The following is a 21667-nucleotide window of genomic DNA, read 5'->3' on the forward strand; positions in this document are numbered from 1 at the left end:
CTGATGATTTTATGTTGTATTTCAGAGACATCATGGTTATCACACGCAATGGGGCGAGTTCGAGCGGTGCGAGTGACGAGGAGATTCGTCAGATTATTCAGGAAGAGGTAACTGCGGCGGTCCGGGATGAGATCCCGGAGATGTTTGGGTCTATTAAGACCACGCTGATGGAGGAGTTTGAGGAGCGGTACGCCGCACTTACTGAAGCTGCAGTTGCTGCCGCTACCGCAGCTGTGGCTGCTGCCAGGCCGCAAGGGGGTGATTCATTACTATTCAGGGAATTCAGCAACACGAAACCCCCTGAATTTGATGGGACGCAGGATCCGATTGCAGCTATGAGGTGGATCGCCGACATCGAGGGGTGCTTCTATACTTGCTCATGCCCGGAGCACTTGAGGGTACGGTTCGCCTTGAACCAGCTCCGTCTGGGAGCGAAGGATTGGTGGAAGTTCGTGACGGCGAACTTCACTCAGGCAGAGATTTCGGCGGTGACATGGGAGAGGTTTACGGAGATGTTCAGGGACGAGTACGTTCCCCCGGTAGAGAGGGAGCGATTGATTCAGGAGTTCTTGACCCTTAAGCAGGGTACTAATTCCGTGGCAGTAATCACACGGAAGTTTCATGAGAGGGCAATGTTCTGCCCCGAGCTGGTATCTACGGAGCAGTCGCGGATGAGCCGCTATTTGGGTGTTTTGAAGAGGGAGATCTGGGAGTTTGTGTCAAACTCCACCTATCGTACTTTCACTGAGCTTCAGGCGAACGCCAGGAAGCGCGAGATCGAGTTGGAGACTCAAGCGAGGGAGGAGGCTGAGTCTCGGCAGGTGGATCGGCGGCCGGCCCAGTCTCAGCCGGCATCCAAGCGGACTAAGTTCGCTGATTCGAGGATGGGAGGTTCGAAGGGTCGCACTTGCGCGAAGTGCGGCAAGAGTCACGAGGGGGCGTGTCCGCAACTTCGTCAGGGATTGCCCTAAGGGGTTTATGGTTTGCTTTCACTGCAACCAGACAGGCCATCGGAAGGCCGAGTGCCCGCAACTTCGTCAGGGAGCTACACCTACTACCCGGACTACTGAGACCCGACCGGCGAAGGTCGAGGCCCCGAGGGCTCGCGGGAGAGCCTTTCAGCTGACTGCGGAGGAGGTCCGCGCTACGCCCGATGTTGTGGCAGGTATGTTATCATTCACGTATTTAATTACAGGTCGAAATGTTATGCTTATGTTAATGTATGTGTAGGTACTTTCCTTGTGAACTCTATGCCTGCTCTAGTGTTATTTGATTCGGGTGCGAGTAGATCGTTTGTATCGTTAGCTTTTAGTCAGCACATCGGCATTAGTCGTGAGCCGTTAAGTCGACCGTTGAGCGTTTCTATTGCGGCTGAGAGGGTGATTTGTGCTACGGAGGTTCTTCGGGGATGTGTGCTAGAGATCTTCGGGGTCGCGTTACCGATTGACCTCATTCCTATTGCGATGGGGGACGTCTGTGTCATTGTAGGCATGGACTGGTTGAGCCGGTTCAGCGCTGTTATCGACTGCGAGTGTCAGCTGGTGACTATACGAGACCCTAGTGGGGGAGTTCTTACGGTATACGGCGAGGGTACCCGTTCGGGATCAGCTTTTTGTTCGGCCGCTAGGGCGAGGCAATGCCTACAGCGGGGATGTAACGGTTTTGTGGCGTATGTGATGGATACGCGGGAGAGTTCCGAGAGACCGAAGACATTGAAGGAGGTTCCAGTGGTGCGCGAGTTTCCAGATGTTTTTCCCGAGGATTTGCCAGGAATACCTCCTGCGAGGCAAGTGGAGTTTGGTATCGATCTAGTTCCAGGGGTTGCGCCTATTGCGAAGGTGCCTTATCGTCTTGCACCTCCAGAGATGCAAGAATTGTCCTCGCAACTTCAAGAGTTGTTGGGGAAGGGATTTATTCGGCCGAGTAGCTCGCCGTGGGGAGCACCGATTCTGTTCGTCAAGAAGAAGGATGGTTCACACCGGATGTGTATCGATTACCGGGAGCTGAACAAGGTGACAGTCAAGAACCGTTATCCGTTACCGAGGATCGATGATCTATTCGATCAGTTGCAAGGGGCATCTTGGTTTTCCAAGATTGATTTGAGATCAGGGTACCATCAGGTAAGAGTGCGGGATGAGGACGTCCAGAAGACAGCCTTTAGGACGCGGTATGGGCATTACGAGTTCGTGGTGATGCCTTTTGGGCTTACCAATGCCCCAGCAGTGTTTATGGATCTCATGAACCGGGTATGCAGGCCGATGCTGGATCGGTCTGTGATTGTATTCATCGACGACATTTTGGTGTATTCGCGGTCTAGGGAGCAGCATGAGGGACATTTGAGGGAGGTCCTTGAGGTACTGAGGTCGGAGAAGCTATATGCAAAATTCTCCAAATGTGACTTCTGGTTGCGGGAAGTTCAATTTCTGGGGCACGTTGTAAATCAGGCAGGGATATTGGTCGATCCGGCCAAGGTGGAAGCGGTGATGAGTTGGGAGGCACTGAAGTCACCTTCGGAGATCAGGAGTTTCCTTGGGTTGGCGGGGTACTATCGAAGGTTCATTAGGGACTTCTCCAAGATCACGGTGCCACTTACCAAATTGACCCGAAAGGGTGTTACATTCTCATGGGGACCCGAGCAGCAGACTTCCTTCGAGACACTTCGTCAGAGACTGTGCGAAGCACCAGTATTAGCTCTCCCGGAGGGGATGGAGGACTTTGTCGTATATTGCGACGCATCGATTTCAGGACTAGGTGCAGTGTTGATGCAGAGGGGCCATGTGATAGCCTATGCATCGAGGCAGCTGAAGCCTCACGAAGCGAGATATCCCACGCATGACTTAGAGTTGGGGGCAGTAGTGTTCGCCCTCAAAATTTGGCGTCACTACCTGTACGGGGTTCGTTGTACCATATACACGGACCATAAGAGTTTGAAGTATTTGATGGATCAACCCAACCTAAACATGCGTCAGAGGAGATGGTTAGACGTGGTTAAGGATTATGACTGTGAGATCCTATACCACCCAGGCAAGGCTAATGTGGTAGCTGATGCATTGAGTCGTAGGGCGGAGAGTACTCCATTGCAGGACGTATGTTTGAGATTGACGGTGATGACTCCGGTATTAGATGCTATTCGTGGGGCACAGGCCGAGGTCGTGAAGTCTGGGATGCAGAAACAGGAGCGGGTCGTTGGGTTGATCTCAGAGTTCGTTACGGATGGGCGGGGACTTCTGACATTTCAGGGTCGGATCTGGGTACCATTCGTGGGCGGTACGCGTGTTACTTTGATGGAGGAGGCACACAGATCGAAATTCTCGATCCATCCCGGTGCTACGAAAATGTATTTGGATTTGAAAAAGGAGTACTGGTGGCCTTGTATGAAAAGAGACGTTGCCTGGTTCGTTGAGAGGTGTTTGACCTGCCGTAGGGTTAAGGCCGAGCACCAGAGACCGCAAGGTAAGTTGCAACCTTTGGAGATTCCTGAGTGGAAGTGGGATCAGCTCACGATGGATTTCATCACCAAATTGCCGAAAACTGCCAGGGGAGTCGATGCGATTTGGGTGATTGTGGATAGGCTAACAAAGAGTGCACACTTCCTTGCCATTAGCGAAAGTTCATCAGCAGAAAAGTTGGCAGAGTTATACGTGAGAGAGATAGTATCTCGGCATGGAGTGCCGACCTCAATTGTTTCGGACCGCGATGTACGTTTCACTTCCAGGTTCTGGAAGAAATTCCATGAGGAGTTGGGTACTAAACTGCATTTTAGTACCGCATACCATCCCCAGACCGACGGTCAGAGCGAGCGGACGATTCAGACATTGGAAGACATGCTTAGAGCGTGTGTGTTAGACTTCGGGGGTAGCTGGGATGCGCATCTGCCGTTGGCTGAGTTTTCCTACAACAACAGCCATCATTCGAGCATTGGTATGCCACCTTTTGAGTTGTTGTATGGTAGGAGGTGTCGGACTCCCATTTGCTGGGGAGAAGTGGGACAGAGAGTGATGGGCAGTACATAGATCGTACTTCAGACGACCGAACAGATTCAGCGAGTGAGGCAGAGGTTATTGACCGCCCAGAGCCGACAGAAGAGTTATGCGGACAGACGCCGGTCCGAGCTCGAATTCCAGGTCGGCGACTTCGTTCTCCTAAAGGTTTCTCCTTGGAAAGGGGTAATTCGGTTCAGGAAGAGGGGCAAATTGGGGCCCCGGTTCATAGGTCCATTTCGGGTAATTGCAAGGGTAGGTCGGGTAGCTTATCGGTTAGAGTTGCCAGTGAAGCTGAGTCAGATTCACAATACCTTCCACGTATCACAGTTGAGGAAGTGTATAGCCGATGAGGCAGCAGTGGTTCCGTTAGAAGATATTCAGGTGGATGCGAGCCTGAATTACGCTGAGAGACCAGTAGCTATCAGGGATCGGAAGATCAAGGTTCTACGGAACAAGGAGATACCTCTGGTGTTGGTTCAGTGGCAACATCGGAAGGGATCGGAGATGACTTGGGAGCCGGAAAGAGAAATGCAGGAGCAACATCCGGAGTTATTCGCAGAATGAGACTTCGAGGGCGAAGTCTAGTTCTAGTGGGGGAGAGTTGTAACAGCCCGGAATTTCAAGTATTTCTTTAAATTATTTTTGGGGCACATTTAGGAGGGGACTCGGCGAGTTGGTGCATGACTCGCCGAGTAGGGCCAAGGTCTTGGTCGCAGATACGCGACTGGACTCGGCGAATCCAAATAGGGACTCGGCGAGTCGACGCTGTTCAGCTGAACCCTAGCCGTTTCGATTCTGAATCGTATATAATGATCTTATGGCCGTCATGTCGCGTCTTTTGGCCGATTGAAGATACCTTGGGAGTTTGTGGGCATCTGGAGCAAGAGTGAGGGCTAGAGGAAGCTTGAAGAGATTGTTAGACAAGGAGGGGCAAGGTGGTGATCAAAGGAAGTCCAAGGAGTCGAGTACTGGAGGTTGGGGACACAGGGAAAACGTTTCCAGGTAATCTTCGGATCACAATCTGTAGCTTTTACGTTGTATGCGAATTTAGGGTTTAGGAAACCCATTTAAGGAATTGTTAGATTATAGTGTTGTTATAAGTGTTTAAAAACCCCTGTAATAGTATATGTGAAAGTCCAGGAAGCCCCATATCTATATACTTCGAAATCATGCGAAATACAGGAGGCAGCGGATTGACTGCATGGCGAGGACTCGCCGAGTCCAATGATCAGACTCGGCGAGTAGCTTGAAGATTCACTAGGACTCGCCGAGTTGTTCTTCAGACTCGGCGAGTAGCTTAAAGATTCACTAGAACTCGCCGAGTTGTTCTTCAGACTCGGCGAGTAGCTTGAAGATCTACTAGGACTCGCCGAGTCGTTCTTCAGACTCGGCGAGTGGAGTCAGGGTGTCTATACTCGCCGAGTTGCCCTTTGCACTCGACGAGTCCGGTCAAGATTGACCGTTGACCTGTATGTAACTTAGTAGGGTCAGTTGTCTTGTTTGATAAGATCATTAATAAAGGTATGTGGTATTATAGGGAACCTGCGGATTAGCGGATCGAGTGCGAGTAGCTCGAAGGGTTTATAGCTTGCATACTACGAGGTGAGTCTTCTCACTATACTTCACCCGGAAGGGTTTGACTGTGAGACCGGAAGGTCGTATGTGTTATATTTATGCTATGTCTAGAGAGGTAGATGCTTTATATGTGATGTATGCTTATATGTGATGTATGCTTATACGGGCCGGAAGGCGAGACTTTATGTGATAGAAAGAACGGTATGATGTATGACTTATGTGTTATGTGCGTTATGTTACATGTGTTATGTTTTATACTATTATGGGCCGGAAGGCAAAATACTATGGGCCGGAAGGCAATTTAATACGGGCCGGAAGGCGATATGTTATGGGCCGGAAGGCGATTATGTTACGGGCCGGAAGGCAATGTTATGTGGACCGAAAGGTCCGGGCCGGAAGGCGTATGTGGGTAAGTCGTATACTGGGGAACTCACTAAGCATTTATGCTTACCAGTTGTGTTTATGTTTTTTTTTCAGGTACTAGTGATGACCGTGGGAAGACGCCGGCGTGATACGTACACACTGCTATTGTTGAAGATCTTGGAGATTTATTATTTATACTTTTGCAATAAACTTGGAATAAACTCTTTTGTCGAATAATGATGTTTTGTTTTAAATGAAAAATTTATTTGAAAATTTGAGCTGTTACAAGCATGCGCTGTCCTGGCAGCGAGCTGCAAACATTTGGTTTTCACGTGACCAACCTTATGATGGTAATCGTGAACCAGGGCTACCTGGAAGCACTCCTTCACAAAATGCCCCTCCTTTCCGCATTTGCAGCACGCACTGCTCAATCTACAAACCCCCAAATGACCCTTCCTACACTTGCCACAAGTGCGGCCTTGCTATCCCCTGGCCTAGAATGAGTTGTCTTAGACCTTTTCGGTGTCGGTTGTAACTGTATCGGGGCCTGCCTCCGCTCCCTCAATTGCAACTCCATCTCCAACTCATGCCGCCTAGCGGCCTCCTATAAGTCTAGCAAAATATCACACCGTTGAGTAGCGAAAAACTGGCGGATTTCATTCTTGAGCATGCTCAGACAACATGTCATCTGAGCTTGCTCAGAAGCAAACTCCAGGCTGAACATCGCCCTCTCCATGAACATCCGGGTGATCTCCGTCACCGTCTCACCATACTGTCTCAAATCCAGAAACTCCTGAGCTAGCCGCTCCCACTCGACCCGTGCAATGTAGTGAGCGCGAAACATTTCCCGAAACTACTCCCAAGTAACTGCGGCTCTCCGATCATCATAATACAATCCAATCATCAATCACCACCAGTCCTTTTCCCCAGACCTCAATAGGTTCAGGGCACATCTAACTATTTGGCCAGTAGGACATGAAAACGTGAAGAAACACCCCTCTATGTTAGATAGCTACCTCATGGCTTTAATGGGGTCCTGATTCTGATCAAAAGTAGGAGGCTTTGTGTTGTTGAAGTCCCGATATTGGAAATACTGACTGGATCCTACCCATGTCATTGTTACAGCCATTGTGGCTGCTGCTACAGCCGCCTCAGTGAGGGCTGCATAGCGATCATCAAAGTACTCCTCCATCGCAGTCTTGATAGACCCAAACATCTCCGGTAACTGAGCCCGGAACAACGCAGACACCTCATTATGCAGGATCTCTCAGATCCTGGCGTCCATCTCGTCTGGCCCCTTTTGACCGATAGTTTCGGGCACTATGGGTGCCTCCTGTCCGTCGTCTCCTGATCCTGACCGGATCCAGTTACAAATCACCGAGTGACCACCATGCTGAAAAATATACCAGGAAGATATCAGATATTCCATATAATAATCCGGGAACCAACCCCAACTAAACCCTAAGGGCTGTGATTTCCTTGCTTTGTGTATGGTCATGTGCTTTCAGTAGTACAGGCCCATACTACCTTCCACACCTACCCATATTTGTCTCAAGTATCATCACAACGCCCTAAATCTATACGTAAGCATGGCATGCTCTCAATCCTCATTCCTAGTGGAAGGCTAAATATCATATATGTGACATCCCCAAAATCATGGCTAGAAAAGACCGGTTTTGTTTATACTTTATTTCAAAATTAGAGTAACCTTTTAATAAAAGAGTTCTGGAATTTTTCCCAAAACAATAATATGATAAATATTTATCAAAAGCATTTCCTTAGAAATGTATTTCATTAAAAGACTCGGGATGTCATGTTCGATACAGCACATAAGTATAAACAATACAATATAAGCCTTACTACATTATTTATATCTGCAGGCGTATATCCGTAATCCCTCATCCAAGCACATCACAACTATGCTCGAGCGCCACTACCTATAATACATAAAACTGAGTGGGTCAGGCTTGGGAGCCTGGTGAGTACATAGGGTTTTCAACCCACAATAAATAAGTTTATTAATTTCATCGATCAACAATAACCCGATTACCCGTTCCCGTTATCCTCACATTACGTCCCTAAACACCTATCATAAGGGACCTAGCCTAAGGATCATCATCGGGATGGACACTACTGCTAAGGGGATTCCTCAGCAATAAATGTCCTAAAGGCAACCATGTGGGGGATGGAGTACACCGGTGAACACATCGTTCACAACACCTACAGGTTGCGAGCCTACCAGCGTTCCACTGGATTGTCTAGAAGAGTCCGTGGTCGTCATCTATACTCCGCTAGATGACTGGATCAACAACGAAAACATCGAGGCCTCTCATCATTTTATCACACATCATCTTATTACATCTACTCATGTTTTACCCCAACATTTTTGTAGATATAAAATACATATATAGTTTAATGCATTTAAAACTTGTATAAAAACATTCATCCAGCACAGATAGCAAGTATACAGATAATATCCACACATAGCACGTAATATATAAAATACTTCATATCTATGTGTAAGATGAAAGTAACTATGCAATCACCTGAGTAGGTGGTGACTCGGTGCTTGGACAACACTTCGTTACTCTTAACACAATTTTCCTTCGGCAAAACCTAGTATCATTACCAATAGGGTTTAGTCTAATATTGACCGAGACTAATTAATAGTCTAGCTATTATTACTATTATATAAGCGTTAAACGATACTTATATAACCCATAATAATAGCCCAAGTACTTATTATAAAGTCCTAATAACATTACTATATTAAAACATAAGCTAAACTAAAGATAGGTTAGGCGTAGCTCACTTACATCGGGTTTTTCTTAAAACCGGGCTTTGCTGGAGCAGCTTTTCCGAGTTGAAAGGCTCTTTTCTTGGGACTCTAGGAGCCTCGGAACTTCCTTTTGGTGCTAGGGGTTTACCTACGCTTTAGGGGGCTTAAGGAGGCTTAAAGAGAGAGTGTAGAGAGAGAAAGAAGGTTTGGGAGGTGTGAAGAAGAGGCTAGACCCGGAACCTCTATTTATAGTGAAAATATCTTTGGTGCATGTGGTGGCCTTCTAGTGGTGCCATGTGTCCAATTCTGGTGGTGCCACGTCACCCCCTATCGTGTATCAACCTTCAAACTAAGAAAAATCATAACTCTCACATACGAGCTCCGTTTTCGATGTTATTTTTTTCAACGCGTAGGTAAAATCAAGATATACAACTTTCATTCAGACTCTATCGGCTAATTCTCGATCGATCTCAAATTTAACAGTATGAGGCGTTTAGACTATTAAATAACCGCAAAGAATTCGTAACTCCTTCATACGGACTCCGTTTTCGTCTGTATTTTTAGCGTTAAGTTCCTATTAATGAGATATTCAACTCTCATTTAGGTTGCGTAAGCCAAAAACCGCTCGAACTAAAATTTGAGTTTCAGGCCGTGCACTACTAAGTCGAATCTTAGAAAAATCATAACTTCTTCATACGAAGTCAGATTTGGGCGTTATTTTTATGGATTTTCTCGGTTTAACATATTCTACAACTTTCGTTTAGATAACTAAGGCTAAAAAGTCCTCCATCATAAATTCACTATTTACGTCTCCCGGTGTCGTGTCGGTTTTGCTGTAAAACTTCGGCGGGCCATTACTTCTTTGTTATAACTCGGATTTTGGCGTTCTTTATATCCCCGGAATCCTTGTAACGACCACTACAACTTTATGTAAAGATATAGAACTTATCTCACACTTTAGTTTTGATGCTTATTTTTATTCTTTATTAAATGTATATTTATAATAAAGTAATAAGCACACAAATACACATAATTCACATAGAATTAAAATATTTCATCTTTATTACATCAAAAGGAGTTACAATAGTTGACCTAGACTATTACATCATCTAAAAATGCTTAGCCCCAAAACCTGGGCGTAACAATATGATGCAAATTGGGAGGAAATTGTGGTCCCCAACGTGCCTAAGCCTAGAATACTCCAGGTGTACTATCGAAGGGAAAAAGAGGGAAATCATTCCAAAGATGGTTAGCTGGAATGTATGCATGAATAAAATGGGAGAGTGGTCATCATTATTGGAAGTTAGAAAAATATTCCTTTTGTCATTCATTGGCTCATAGCTCAGCGCTATTAAGAGAGGGAAATCTCCCAAGATTGAACGTCTTGGTTTATTTCTCAATTGAATTGCAATTCATATCTACCTTTTCAATCGCCATTCTTAGTTCATTACTCTTCATTTGCTTGATTTCTATTGTTGGTTCTGTATTTGATTCACATCATTGGTCCGACCTGCCGTTGATCTGTTGGTATGTCTGAATCGATGACTACTCGTTCCACCGCTCAGCGCTTGGATGAACATGACCTCCATTTCTCACATATGCAGTCGGAGTTTGGCAATTTGAAGACCAAAATGGAGGACTTATCCACAGCTATCGCTAAAGGACAAGCTGAATCTACTGAGATCCGTAACTTGCTTTCCAAATTGCTTGTTCAACAAGAATCAAAGAGGAGTGAAGAGGTACTTCGTGTAGGGAACCGCTCTGGATCGAGACTATTCATGGAGCCCCCTCCAACGCCATTTTTTCACCGTCCTCTATCGCTACTCCGACTCTTACTCCTCCTCTCAACACTGATGTCGTTAACCCATCGAGTCCAGCTCTCCCCTGGTCCGTGAAGAAGGTGAAGCTTCCTGAATTCTATGGGTTTGACCCTCAAGGGTGGATTCAGAAGGCCAAATTGTATTTTGAAATTAACAACATCGACTCAGCTTTGTGTCTTCGTTTGGTTCAATTGAGCATGATAGGGGTAGCTCAGCACTGGTTCGCAGTGGTGAACCAGGTCTATGGGTCAATTTTGTGGGAACAATTTTAAGTGGAACTTCTACAACGTTTTAGCGGCCTTGATATCCATAATCCATTCGAATAATTGGCGTTAATCCAACAAGGTTCCTCTATTTATGATTACATAGATGATTTTGAATATTTGCTTTCCTTAATTCCCCGAATGCGGGAAATGCAAGCCATAGGCTATTTCGTTGCTGGGTTGAAGGACGATATGAGACAATGGGTCCATTTTCAACACCCTCAATTGCGTTTGGATGCCATGTATTACACTAAGGATATCGATGGTATATTGCGACAATCCTCGTGATCCTCCTTGCAAACTCGATTTCGTTATCAGCATCAGATCGGGTCGGGTTTGGATGGTGGACCTGATGTGCAATTTACATCGGGTAACCGGGTTAATCAAAAAGGGGGATTTTACCCTAAGCACTCTGAAAACCAATGTCCGTTTGCACTGATCAGTCTCGATTTCCCTTTTTCTCCAAACCTTCTACCGGTGTCTCCCCGAGCTCAAACCTTTATTCGGTCCGCGATCGTGGTGTTCGTTCTTTGTCTCGCACTGATTGGGAAGAACGTCGATGAAAGGGCCTCTATTTTTGCTATGGACAACAATTTGGTCCAGCACACAAATGCCCTGAGGGAAGGGTGCAGATTCCACTCTTGGGAGATGACGAGGAGGAAGGTGAATACAATGCCTTTGTGACTCCACCTGAGTCGCCAGAAGCAGGGGATCCTTCCCCGCCATTGCTACCAACAGGTGTGTGCTCCATTTTGTCAGCGATAGATCATTTTGGATCGACATTAGCAGAACTTTCTGGGGGACCAATGCTGAAATTGGAGGGAGTTATTGGTGAGATTCTAGTATTTTTTTTGGTGGATAGTGGTGCTACCCATAATTTTGTGTCTCAACAAATGGTGGATTCATTGGGTCTGCCGAGTAAGGAATTTCCTTGCATTAAAATCAAGTTAGGTGATGGTTATGCGGTTCTCTTGAAACCCAGGTGCTTATGTTTACAGATTATGATCAATGGGTGCAAGTTTGTTTTTGATGAGTTGATCATTGAGGCTGGTCATCATGATATGGTGTTGGGAATGTCTTGGCTATGCACTATGGGAGAAGTCACTCACAATTGGGAGCAAGGATGGATGCGATTTCATTATGAAGGAGCTCTAATTACATTACAGGGCATTGGTAAATCACACAAAGCTCTGTCTTCTTTTCAATGTTGGTTATCGTCTGCTCATGAATTTCCCAAGTACACACCCTGTTCACCAACAAATGGAGTTCCTCCGGAGAAGGGTTTATCAAAGACCCAATTGATGGATTTACAGGATATCTTATCTTCATTCGAGATAGTTTTTCGTGCCCTGATAGTTTGCCACCCCCCTCGTGTCCATTATCACGCCATTATTATCTCTGAACCACATTCTCCTATTTGAGTGCGTCCCTATCGCTATCCACATGTTCAGAAAGAGGAAATTGAAAAGCAAGTGGAAGAACTCTTACGGATGGGAATGATCAGACCTAGTAAGAGTGCTTTCTCCAGCCTTGTGATTTTAGTCAAAAAGAAAGACCAATCTTGGCGTATGTGTGTGGATTATCGAGCCTTAATTAAGGAAACCGTTCAAGATAAATTCCCAATTCCGATGGTAGAAGAGTTGATTGATGAACTCCACAGTGGTTGTTATTTTTCTAAACTCGACCTTAAGTCCGGTTATAATCATATTCGAATGCAACCGGAGAGTATTGAGAAGATGGTGTTCCGGACACATGATGGTCATTATGAGTATCTTGTTATGCCTTTTAGCCTTATGAATGCCCCAGCGACTTTTCAAGCACTCATGAATGACATCATTCGTCCTTATCTACGTAAGATGGTTGTTGTTTTTTTCGATGATATACTTATTTATAGCCCCACTTGGGAAACCTATTTACAAGATGTCACTGTAGCATTACCAGTTTTGATGCAAAATCGGTTTATGGTCAACAAAAAAAAGTGTTCTTTTGGGCAATCATCTATTGAGTACTTGGGTCATATAATCATTGGATAAGGCGTGGCGATGGATCCCACCAAAATCGATGATGTGGTTGTGTGGCCCATTCTCAAGTCTGTTAAAGCTTTACGTGCTTTTTTAGGTTTAACGGGTTATTATAGAAAGTTCATAAAAAATTATGGGTCTTTAGCCTGTCCACTGACTGATCTTACGAAGAAGGACGCTTTCAGTTGGTCTTCTGAAGCACAGGTGGCATTTGAGGAATTGAAGGCATCCATGGTGATTGCCCCTGTGTTGGCTCTTCCTAATTTTTCTTTACCTTTCACGGTTGAATGTGATGCTTCAGGCAGAGGAATTGTGGTTGTGTTGATGCAGCAACATAGGCCAATTGCTTATTACAGTAAAGCCTTGAGTGATAGAAATTTATCGAAATCGGCTTATGAGTGAGAAATTATGGCTCTTGTCTTATCTGTTCAACACTGGCATTCTTATGTGTTAGGTACAACCTTCATTGTGTACACTGATCAGAAAAGTTTGAAGTTATTACTTCAACAGCGAATTACTACACCTGATCAACAAAATTGGGTAGCTAAATTACTTGGATACGATTTTGAGATACAATACAAACCAAGACGGGAAAATCGGGTTGCAGATGCTCCTTCAAGAAGAGCTGAGGAGGGGTTTCTCACCCCTTTGATGTCTCAACCAGTGTGGGTCCAAGGTGCTTTCTTGGTTGATGAATGCAAAAATGACCCGGACTTGCAGAAAATAAGAGATGCATGTACAACCCAACTGTAACAACCCGAAATTGTTCGTCGCCAAAACCCGTTCTACCCGAAAGGTCGCCGTTATCAAATTCGTTCCGTTTTCTCTTTGGAGTTAATTATTCAAACTTATATGATTATTTTATTTTATTGAGTGTCTAAATCACTCAGGAACTTATGTTATTAACCCAAAATCATTATTTTCATAAGTTTTAAAAATGTCCCCGCCGGGTGACGGTAACTTAATCGGGTGCGACCAAAAACCGCGTTTAACGCCGGTATCGGGTAGAATTCCACCGCGTACAAGTTTTAAGACCTATATAAATGTGTTCTAGCATCCATTTGAAGCTTTTTCCTTCTCTCTCTACTCTCTCTATAACCTCTCTCCTAAATCCAAGTTTAAGGGTCCAAAACTCAAATTTAAGGCTTCAAATCTCTAAGGTACATTCCTTAGCTTGTATTGTAACCTTCTTAGCCTTCAAATTCGAATTCAAAACATAATTTGTGACCACATACATGAGTTTACGGCCATGGAGCATTCATGGGCCGTAAACTCACAATAAGTGGGTTTTTGAGCCCTTAAACCCCTCCTTAACAAGTTTGGGACTTAGATATGGCTAAATGGCTTCAAGATATGGACTCTAAACAATTAAAACATGAACTTTATGATGTTTGAAGGAGTTTATGGCCAAGGATCATTCTTGGGCCGTAAACTCATATATCTAGGGTTTTCATGCCCTTAAACCCTTCCAAATCACTTATATGTCTTAGTTATGAATTATAGAACATTGATAATTGCATTTAGACACTTGAAACATCATTTTTGAAGGACAAATAAGAGTTTACGTCCAAGGTATGTGCTTGGGCCGTAAACTCCTCTAAAAGGGGGATTAAGTGCCCTAAAACATGTCCAAATGCCCTGAAACTCAACCAATGACCTTGTGGTAAATCCTAGAATCATCTAAAAATGGTTTGGAGGCCTTAAACACATCAAACACACCACATATTGGAGTTTACGGCCTAAGCACATAGCCTTTGGCCGTAAACTCATATTCACATGTCAAAATGCCCTTAAACCACCCCTAAGGCCTTGGTTTGAATTTTAGAAGTCCTTACAAACAAGTTTTTGGCATTAAAACACAAGGATTTACTCTCTATGAGAGTTTACGGCCATGAGAAGGGTCTCATTGGCCGTAAACTCCAAAAACCCCTTCAAAATTTCAAACAAATGCATATAAGGCTTTGGTACAATTTTAGCAATCACATGTGATTAGTTTGGGATCCAAAAACACAACTTTTCATGGATTTATAGGAGTTTACGGCCATGAGACCATGCTAGGCCGTAAACTCCATAAAATGTGTCATTTTGATGTTAAAAATCCATTCCAAGACTTTGAACCAAACCTAGAAAAATTCCCCTAAGTGTTTGAAGTCACTTTTGCCCATATTTGACCCCACCATGAGTTTACGGCCGTAAACTCATGGGGAATGGGTCTTGTGGCTGTAAACTCCCTAAAGGGGGTGTTCCTTTGAAGTCCCAACTCATTTCCTAAGTCCCTCGCATCATTCATGTCCCTAAACGCCACCCGGGTCCCTCCAAACACTTGTATCGGAGTGTTATCGCGACTTGAAGCAATTATCCCTATCCAACAATCAATCTAAGTCCTAACTAGATACAAATGTGTATCTTTACATTATAATTAGGAACCTCGTGTGTTTACAAGTTCCGGATCAACTCTTAGCATCCAAACCGTCTCATATCTCGTCTGGTGAGTTCATACCCCTACGGCTTTTTCACTGTTTTCAATGTTTTCAGGGGGGAATACAAGCAAACTACAACTATTTTCAAATCAAAACATTGATATGTTTCAAATTATATCTGACAAACTTATAAACTCTTTTACTCCTTATGTATTATGCTGAGCATAAGGAATGACTTATCAATTACAACTAAAAGAATTTTAGTTAAGGAAACAATCAAACTAATCAAATTATTATGGGAATAATTTGGGGGTCTTTACTGTTCTTTCTACCATATGTCGATATCTATATCCAGTTATTAGATAAACTATGTCTGATTCAGTTTATCTCCGTATCATTTGAATGTATTGTCAGATAATTTCATTGTATGTATCTATACTTACTGTACTATGTTTCATAATCTTATGTATGTCGATATCTTATGAGAACCCTGTGAATAGTTTAGTACTGGTTTGTGAGATAGTCACTACCCTTTATGGATGATCAGTAAATCCTCCCCGGAAGTGTAACCAGAGTCTCCTGGAGGGAGAGCGCGGAATTTTTGAATAGATCTATTCAGGACTGACAATCCCACACCTTAACTGCTAGCTACAGTTAGGCGGGCACGCCTGGGGTGACAAATTTCTGGATATCTTTTCGACGTCTGACAAACGTCAAGGAGGTCACGTTGTCGTATTAGTATGGTTACCCGACTCACAACATGTATTAATATTAGCTTATTCACAGTTTGGGTTTAGAAACTATATCTCGTTCGGGATAGTGATCCCATGGTTTTGCATCTATGTTTTATACGGGATAGTGATCCCATGGTTTTATATCTATATCTTTCAGGATAGTAATCCCATGGTTTTGTATCTATGTCTTATACGGGATAGTGATCCCATGGTTTTGTTTCTAGATCTCTTTCGGGATAGTGATCCCATGGTATTATCAAACTATTTTATATCTAGTCCGGGATAGTGATCCCATGGTTTTGTAACTATATCATACACGGGATAGTGATCCCATGGTTTTATATCTATATCTTTCGGGATAGTAATCCCATGGTTTTGTATCTATGTCTTATACGGGATAGTGATCCCATGGTTTTGTTTCTAGATCTCTTTCGGGATAGTGATCCCATGGTATTATCAAACTATTTTATATCTAGTCCGGGAGAGTGATCCCATGGTTTTGTAACTATATCATATACGGGATGGTGATCCCATGGTTTTGTATCTATATCTTATACGGGATAGTGATCCCATGGTTTTTCCAAATCTGTATCTTATCCGGGATAGTGACCCCATGGTTTTCAATCTTTATTTCCATATACATCAACTTATCTTGTGTCTAGTCCGGGATGATAGTCCCATGATCTTAAATCTGTACTTTCATACGTGTCAAACTATCTTATATCTCTTTCGGGATAGTGATCCCAAGATTTTCATTATATAGTTTTGTGTGTTAAACTATACTTTGTGATATACAACTGATCTTACAATTAGGAAAATATGGGATTTTCCTGGGGTAAAACACAACACGTAATCGAATTGGTAATGAATGATAACTAAACCAACTTCACATAAGAAAATATGGGATTTTCTTGGATAACAATTATTTTCGGAAACTAAAGGAAGTCGATACATTTTCATAAAACAAAACCGCTTATGAACTCACCAGCTTTATGCTGATTTTCAAACCGCTTGTATTCTCAGGTCCAAGTTAGACAGGTACCCGGTGATCCCTTTTGATGAAGACGGAGTGCGTGGAAGACTCGTCTCAACTTTTGTTAATATGATGCATATGTATATCTTGTATAACTTTACTTTTGAAACAAATGTAAACTTTCATATATATGTAATGTAATGTTTGTTTACTGTGATTACTATGTACACTGGATTTGATACACAACGTGGTAGTCCACCTCGGAAATGTTTCCGCCTTTGATTTTCGGGGTGTGACACCAACTAACAAAATATGTGGGTTTTTCGGTGCGTGATGGGGCGCTTTATTATAAGGGGCGACTGGTGATTTCTTGAAATTCTAAGTTTATTCCTAACTTGTTGCAAGAATTCCACATGACCGCTACATGGGGCCATTCGGGATACTATCATACCTACCATCGTCATGCTGCGAATTTGTATTGGGAAAGAATGGTTAAACGAGTGCAAATATTTGTTAGAGAATGTGAGGTTTGTCAACGTTGCAAGGGAGACTCCACGATTTTGGGTGGCTTACTTTAACCATTAAATATTCCTGAGGTGGTGTGGGAACATATCTCCATGGATTTTGTGATGGGCCTACCAAAATCAAAGGGGTATGACGCAATCTTAGTAGTTGTCGACATATTGTCTAAGTATCACCATTTTATTCTCTTAAAACACCCATACACTGCGTGTTCCATTGCTGACTCTTTGTTAAGGAAGTGTTGCGACACCATGGCATTCCTAAATACATAGTGAGTGATCGGGATCCATTGTTTTTGAGCAAATTTTGGCAAGAGATTTTTCGTTTCCAGGGTACGCAACTTCACATGAGTTCTGCTTATCACCCCGAATCCGAAGGGAAAACGGAGGTTATCAATCGTTGCTTGGAAACGTACCTCCACTGTTGTGCTATTGATCAACCCATTCTTGGGCGATATGGTTACCATGGGCAGAATTTTGGTACAATTCCACTTTTCACAGCTCAACAGGAAAAACTCCATTTGAAGTGGTGTATGGTCCCAAACCCCCCTCTGTGATTCAATTTGTACCTGGGGAAGTACGTGTTCAGGAGGTCATGGATGACTTATTGGACAGGGATGAAGCACTACGATAATTAAGACAACATTTGGCGCATGCTCAATTGGTTATGAAGCAGAATGCAGATTAAAAGAGACGTTTGGTGAATTTTGACATCGGAGAATGGGTTTATGTCAAATTGAAACCCTACCGACAGTTGACGGTTGCAAAACGCATCCACCAGAAACTTGCCCCGCGATATTTTGGCCCGTTTCGGATTGTGGACAAAGTGGGTCTGGTAGCCTATAAATTAGCATTGCCTGCTGCCTCTAAAGTGCATCCAGTGTTTCATGTTTCATTACTTAAGAAATATGTTCGTCAGGTAGGAAATGTGAACCTTCCCCTTGAATTAGAATTGGATGAGCAAGACATGGTTTGGCCACAAGAAGTGTTAAACTCTAGGCAGATTCAACGTGATCAGGGCAAGATTGAGCAATGGCTGGTGCAATGGAAAAATCACAGTCCTGAGGAGGCAACTTGGGAAGATGCAGATGTCATGCATAGTCAATTTCCTGAAGCAAATCTTGAGGACAAGATTTTTTTGGAAGGAGGGAGTAATGATGAAAATTAGGAGGAAATTGTGGTCCCCAACGTGCCTAAGCCTAGAATACTCCAGGTGTACTCTCGAAGGGAAAAAGAGAGAAATTGTTCCAAAGATGGTTAGCTGCAATGTATGCATGAATAAAATGGGAGAGAGGTCATCATTATTGGCAGTTAGAAAAATATTCCTTTTGTCGTTCATTGGCTCATAGCTCAGTGCTATTGAGAGAGGGAGATCTCCCTGGATTGTACGTTTTGGTTTATTTCTCAATTGAATTTCAATTCATATCTACCTTTTCAATTGTCATTCTTAGTTCATTACTCTTCATTTGCTTGATTTCAATTGTTGGTTCTATATTTGATTCCCATCACAATATAACTGGTGGACTTTTTCCAACAACCCATCCATGAAATTTCCACCAACCTTGCAGCACTCGTGTATGCTAGCCATTCATAACGCTGGACCCTATAGACATTCGAATACTCGGTCCTACTCTAAGCCCACAACCAAACAAGGAACACAAAATAAATCTAAAACAAATATTCTAAGGCTATAAGATCTTAATTATGTATAGCCGTGATGCATACACTAAGCAACTACAGTAATGATGTCAATATCATATAAGGAAAACCCTAGGCTCTCAGGCATCATCTAATCAGGCAATTCTATCATGCAATTCCTGAATATCCTTAACCTAGTACTAGCGTGTTGTTCTAATATATCACATAAATCAAATAACCTGTAAGGTCTTTTTGGCGTCTACCCGCGAGCTCTAGCTGATCGTACACTTGCATCCTCCTTTATTATTTTAAAAATATTTTAAGAATGTTATTTCAAAATCTTGTCCTCAGTTTGAGACTTGAAACACACGATTGGTTCCTCCAATTCACTTAAAACCAAGGCTCTGATACCAACTTTTAACATCCATAAAAATCTTCCCAAATTTACACTTTTTAAAACATTTTCAAAAGCAACGATTATTACAAAACATGTTCCCAAAATAGTATAATGTCAGAGTATCCCATAATCAATCATAAAATCGTAAAATATGAGGAGATGTACGATCATGCCTTCGCCTTCCCGTGATCATCAAAGGTACCTAAAACAATAATAGATAAATGTAAGCTCGAAGGCTTAGTGAGTTACCCCCAAAATACCAACGCCATAAAACATATCTATAACATATAAGAAAACAGCATGCATAATGAGCCTTCAGCCTGACTAGACTGCCTCCCAGGGCTTCAACCTATCTGGACCACTCTCCGATCCTTCGACACGTCTAGACCGCCTCGTAGGGCCTACAGCCTATCCGGACCGCTCGTTGGGCCTTCAGCCTGATTGAACCTCTTTGCAAGGCCTTCAGTTTATCCGGACCTCCCTGGGTATGTTGGCCTTCAGCATAAAGCAGGACCGCCTCAACCTAACCCCCAATTAAAAAAAACATGTGCACATAAAAATCATACGCTAGCATATATAACAGTCATACCGATCTAATAGATCACTAATCATAGCAACATCCTATAGCCAGGATACAAACCTAACCGGTTACTAACATAGCATCATCCTATATACCAGGATACCAACCTAACTGGCTCACTAGGCATATAACCATCCTAACTACCAGGATGTAAGTCAATAAGCATATCATGCAATAACCCATATACAAATCTGTAGAGGGTTAGAATTGGTGCCTTCTACCATGTTAGTATAGTGAGGAAAACTCACCTCTCAAGTAGCTCGGAATGATAGTATCAATCTTCTCCAAATATAGCTCCAACACCAACGCCTATATCCACCAATGATCCAATTCCATAATTTCCCATATTACCAAAATACCCCTAGAAGTCAACTGGTCAGCCCTTGGTCAAAGTGAAAGTCAATGGTCAAGGTCAACAGTCCATGTTGACCCAACTCATCGAGTGTATCTCACTGAATCGTCAAGTCCTTCCAGAACTCGAGAAGTCGTGCAAACCCTAGTTGACTCGCCGAGTTCCCAAGCAACTCATCGAGTTCATGCATGTCTAATTGTCGGGAAAACCCTTCTTGACTCATCGATTTGTCTCACTGACTCGCCGAGTCCATGCAGAGGTCCTCAAGGTTAATCTTCATCGGACTCACCGAGTTGGCCATGCAACTCGCCAATTCCATTGAATCCTTTCTTCATTCAGATGCTTATAAGCCACTCCAAAGCTCCATATCACATATCTAATCTCCTAGCGCATACTTCTTATGTAAACTTGCAAACTTTACATAGATGCAAGGTGTTAAGGGCCAAGATCAAGCTAAAGATGAGGTTCTAAGTGAGGAAAAGGCATTAACTTATTAAATTTTGAAGCTTTATGACTTTAAGAGCCAAGATGAGTCTAGATCTGAAGTTGCAACTTCAAATAATACCCAATACCCAAAATGAATCATCAACATTGCTAAAATGGCCCTAAATCTCAAAGATGAATAAATCTAGTTAGAAGAAGGTCAAGGTAATGACTTGTTACCTCAAACGATGCTAAGATGAAGTAGGACTCAGATCCACATCCTTTTTCTTGTTCCACGCTTTAGTGCTTCAAGATCTTCCTTCCACAACCACCTTCCAAGCTTAAAATAACACAAATAGAGGGTAAGAAACAATTTAGGGTTTCTGGACTCAAGAGGGGACTGTAAGGGAGGCTAAGGGGGAAAATGATCCTTTAAATAGGGTGAAACCCCTAGAAATTAGGGTTTCATCTTCCAGCTCCAACTCGTCGAGTCATGTCCTCCGACTCGTCGAGTTTGTCACTCAAAACACGCGACCAAATTCATTTCTACTCGACAAGTCAGGGCATCTAACTCGTCGAGTTGACCTTTTAAAATGAAAATAAAACTTTAAAGTTCATACTTGAGAGTCGGGGTGCTACAACAACACATTTATGGCCCAATTTTCCAAATTGGGCCCAAACCCTTACTTGGCCATACTCTAAAGCCCACTACTCATCCCTAATCCAAAACACACCTTCTCAAATGGCCCTACAAAGCCCCTAGCAACTACTCCCATAAGAAAACCCTAGAGAGCAAAGAGAGTTTAGAGTGCATTTTGGAGTCTA

At 43.3% G+C, this 21667-nt stretch overlaps 1 pseudogene; it reads left to right on the top strand.

Annotated features, from left to right (window-relative positions):
• The first annotated feature begins 12825 nt into the window (after positions 1 to 12825).
• On the top strand, positions 12826 to 13206 carry LOC145016471 (putative mitochondrial protein AtMg00860 pseudogene; annotated as a pseudogene).
• The last annotated feature ends 8461 nt before the right edge of the window (positions 13207 to 21667 follow it).

Source organism: Lactuca saligna, chromosome 9, assembly GCF_052625555.1.
Source record: "Lactuca saligna cultivar CGN05327 chromosome 9, ASM5262555v1, whole genome shotgun sequence".
Classification (NCBI taxonomy): Eukaryota; Viridiplantae; Streptophyta; class Magnoliopsida; order Asterales; family Asteraceae; genus Lactuca; species Lactuca saligna.